Source organism: Myotis davidii, unplaced genomic scaffold, assembly GCF_000327345.1.
Source record: "Myotis davidii unplaced genomic scaffold, ASM32734v1 scaffold762, whole genome shotgun sequence".
NCBI classification, from domain to species: Eukaryota; Metazoa; Chordata; class Mammalia; order Chiroptera; family Vespertilionidae; genus Myotis; species Myotis davidii.
In genome coordinates this window covers 92229-96922 of record NW_006293699.1, presented here as the reverse complement: position 1 = coordinate 96922, position 4694 = coordinate 92229, and positions in this window count along the sequence as shown.

The following is a 4694-nucleotide window of genomic DNA, read 5'->3' as shown; positions in this document are numbered from 1 at the left end:
CCGCGAGCGCTGGGCATGAGTTTCAGGGGAAAAAAAATCTGATGAACAGAGTGAACTGGTGAATATAAGAGAACCAGGGACTGACAATTCTTGGGGGGAAAGGAGTGTGGGGGTGCAGCGGGAAGCTGGACAAAAATCGTACACCTATAGATGAGGACGGTGGGGTGGGGGGTGTAAGAGCAGAGGGTGGGGTGGGAACCAAGTGGAGGGGAGCTATGGGGGGAAAAAGAGGAACAACTGTAATAATCTGAACAATAAAGATTTAATTTTTAAAAAAGAAATCATTCACTGTTGGGGCTGGAAGGACTCTGAGAGATCAGCTTGTTTGGTCTCCTCATTTTACAGGTAAGGAAAGTAGGTGCGGGAAGAGACTGGACAAAAATCGTGCACAGTGGGGGGTGGGTAAGGGCAGAGGGAGGGGTGGGACCTGGGTGGAGGGGAGCTATGGGGGGAAAAAAGAGGAACAACTGTAATAATCTGAACAATAAAGATTTAATTTTTAAAAAAGAAATCATTCACTGTTGGGGCTGGAAGGACTCTGAGAGATCAGCTTGTTTGGTCTCCTCATTTTACAGGTATAAGGAAAGTGACATTTAGTGATCCTCCTACAGTTACCCAATAAGCAGGCCCCTTTACATCACCTCTAACCTGGTCCAACTCTTCAACATCCTGGACTACTGCATAGCTCCCTGTGGCAGATTTTATTTTTCCAAGGTGGTTGTGCCAATAGATCCCCTCACACATGCTTTTCTTAAACTATGTCAGAGACACTGCTCCATTGAGAGGTGGAATCTATGTTTCTCCCTTTGAATCTGATTGGCCATGCTGTGACAGAAGTTATTTTATGCAACTTTTGAGGCCGAGTTATTAAAGGTGGTACAGTTGCTGCCTGGACCTCTCTTGGGACACATGCCCTTGGCACCCAGCCACCGTGCTGTGAGGAAGCCAGACAGCCACGAGGAAAGGCTTCGTGTAGGCGTTCTGGCCTCAGTCTTATTTGAGTCCCAGCTGACAGCCAGCATCAACCACCAGACGTGAGGAGTGAATGAGCCTTTCAGTCCTGAGTTGAGTGGAACAGACACAAGTGGTTCCCGCTGCACCTGCCCAAATGGCAGACCCATGAGCAGAATGAATGCTGCCATTGATTTAAGTCATGGGATTTGGCATAGCTGTCAGGCAGCAATAGTAACTGAAACACCTCATAGCTGCCTCAGTTTCTCCCAACTATTTTACATGTTTCATTAATTCAACAGACCTTTATTAGGTACCAACTGAATGCTAGGATCTGTGCAAATGCACACATGATTTCTATGTTTGTGGACAATACATTTCACTTACTACCATTGTTTTTTTGTTTGGTTTTTTTTTGGCACACAGAATAAACATTAAACTCCTCAGTCCTCCACTAATGGCTCCAGCCTATTGCTGCCCAGACCCAGTCTCCAGCCTCTATGCCTTTGCTCATGTTGTCCCTTCCACCTGCCGTGCTTCTGTCCTGCCTCATCTCAACCTTCGGGGACCTGCTCCAAAACTTCCTCCCTTCGCCAGGCCCTCCTGGACTCCTCCTGTGTGTGTAATCAACACTTCCTGGCAACCCCACTCAGCGCAGACCGCACAGTTCTGCCTGCCCACTGCCTCTCTCAGCCTCAGTGACCTGAGTCCTGGAGCAGAGATCCTGGGTTCCCTTCCTGTCCCTTCTCTAGTCCACCGCCCAGCGTCTGGTGCTGGGATCAGTACACAGGAGGCCTCCAGTAAACATTTGTTGACGTGACTAGTAGCAGAACCAGAATTAGAAGTCAAGTCTTCTGAGTCCTAGTCTCCAGCGTATCTTTTATATTTTTAATTTTTATTGATTTTTAGAGAGAGAGGAAGGGAGAGGGAGAGAGAAACACGATGTGAGTGTCACGTCAATCAGCTGCTTCCTGCACGCCCCCTACTGGGGATTGAGCCCAAAATCCAGGTATGTGCCCTAACCATTGGGAATCAAACCAGCAAGCTTTAGGTGCACAGGACGACACTCAATCAACCGAACCAGGGCTCCTCGGCATATCTCCTTTGATTCGTTTTATATCACCACAGCGAGGAAAAAGCCCCGTCATCGGTGTGTATTAGGTTGGTAGGTGAAGACCTGGGTTATGGCCCTGGGTGTGTTGGGTGTGTGTGATGGGATCGCTGCATGTGGGGTTGCAGGTGGCAATAAGTGGAGGGAGTGCAGATTCTTGGCTATGGGTTTGAGGCAGGTCCCTTTCTCCCTTCCTCCCTCCTCCCTTTCCTCCCATCCTTTCCGGCCTTCTGCAAGCCCTGAGCACCCACTTCTGGGGAGGAAACATGCAGTTTCTTTGCTCTTTCTCTCCTCCAGCCCAGGTCCTACCTGAAAGCATCTGCATCTTCAGGACCCCGCTGTCAAGAAGAGCAAGGCCCCACCGTGCACTCCGAGCTCCCCTTGCACAGGGAGGGCTGCTCTGTGTGCTCCCTTCCCAGGGGCTCTGAGGCACCCTTCCTCCCTCAGCTGCTTCCCAGTCCCCTGTGATTGGCACTTGCTCTCCTGGGCCTTGGCTGTCTTGCCTGGCCCACTCCTTGGGGTCCACAGCAGAGGCTGTAGTTTCTTTTTTCCTCCCGGGATGTCCTGGCTTGACTCCTTCAGACTGAGCAGGAGCAGGAGCAGAGGGTGGGGTGGGCAGGATGTTTTCCACAGACACTTCTCCTCAGATTGTCCTGGGAGCTGGGAGGAGCCTAGTGTCTCATTGTCTATACCAGTGGTCCTCAACCTTCCTAATGCCATGACCCTTTAATCAAGTTCCTCATGTTGTGGTGACCCCCAGTTTCATTGTTACAAATTGAACACAATTAAAGCATAGTGATTAATCACAAAAACAATGTGAAATTATTTATGTATTTTCCGATGGTCTTAGGCGACCCCTGTGAAAGGGTCGTTCAACCCCCAAAGGGGGCGTGACCCACAGGTTGAGAACCGCTGGTACAGTGAGGGTCTCTCAGCCACAGGCCTGTGGGGAGAGCTCTTCCCAGGACCAGTCCCTGTAAATGGCTCTGTGAGCGGAAGTTGGGGTGGGACGGATTCCAGTTGCTCCGGGCATTAAGGTTGGGCACTTGCCTCTTTCCCCCGGGTCCAGGGTAATGGAAGTGGAAGCGATGGGCAGGGAGGCTTCAGCTCACATGTTGCCCTTTACCATTTGGTGCCTGACACCTGAGGGCCCAGGAAGGATGCCTTTGGGGAGAGCTTGTCCCCATCTGACAACCTCCCTTCCTTGTCCCAGTTCTTGGCTGTGGGGGTGGCTCAGTGAAACTGCCTTCAGGCTCTCCTCTCAGCCTCCATGAAGTGTGTGTGTGTGTGTGTGTGTGTGTGTGTGTGTGTGAGAGAGAGAGAGAGAGAGAGAGAGAGAGAGAGAGAGAGAGAGAGACAGCGCTCCCCTGCCTGCCTCTGTGCCCAGGAGGAGGCTACTTTGAGCCTTGTCACCTTTATTTTGGGAAGACCAAGGGCCCCTCAGATTCCTTTGTCCTCCTAAGCAGCTAGAAAGAGAGCAGATGCCTGTCCCGGGAACATGGGTACTGGAGTGTGGACAGCTGTCTGGGCTAGATGAGTAGCACCCCTCTACCCCTCCCCAGCCCCCTTCAGCCTGGCTCTTCCTCACCTTTGTTCTGGAAAGAAAGGGATGCTACCTACAGATGTCACTTTCATGTCCTCTCTCCGTTATTACTGCAGGCCCTTTCTCACTCTCCAGATCCCCAATCCGGAGGGGCAAACACTCCACCCAAATGGGAATCACCCTGGAGTTAAGGCAGGTAACTAACTCCCCAGGGAGTGGTGGGGGGTGGGGGCGGTGCTGGGCCAGTCTGACTATAGGCTGGGTTTTGCCTAGCACCCAAGATGGGTTGATGTGCCTGATGCCAGGCAGAACGGAAGGGGACTCTGTGCCACTGAAGGCTCTGGGAATCTTGGAGGCCAAGTGAAAATGCTAGTGAGGAAGCTGCTGGAGGTGGAGAGGGCCGAAGGGACGAGATGACTGTTCAGGCAGGAGCCGCTGGTCTTTTTTAGCATCAGCGGGTAGAGCCACCTCCTTCTCTCCCACTGGCTGCCTCCCTGAGTCACTGCCCACCCACCAGCAAATAAAAAAGGGGTGTCATCTGCTGGCCTATGGCCCCATTGTTTGCGTCTTCTTGCTCCTGGGTGATAGGTGAGAGTCTGGGTAGGTCTCCATAAGACCTCTTCCTCTGTGCTTTTCTTCTCTCAGACTCGGCTTCCTTCCCTGCCCTTTGTTCCTCCCCTTTCCCCACATCCCATGAAGGTTCTCCCTGGTGACAAGGCCCACCCCCTAGCTCAAGGACAGAGGCAGCTGCAAGCCCTCAGGGGCCCCCACTTGGCCCCATCCATCTAGCCGGGTCTCTGATCGGGGCTGCAGGGGAGGGGACCCGGCAGGCTGCCGGCTCATCCCCGCCTGTCGGTACAGCTGTCAACACTCACCTTCCCACCCTGGCCTTCCCAGGGCCGTGCCTGGCTGCTCAAGCCAGGGACACCGCGCCCGGAGACCCTCACTCAGACCCAGGCAGGAGATGGGGAGGCGACAGACAGACACCCTGCCTGCCCTTGAGCATCCTCAGGCCTCCTTGCCTAAATAAGGGAGCTGCAGCTGCAGCAAGCCAGCTGGCGGGGGGAGGGGCCGGCGGCGAGGCCAGGG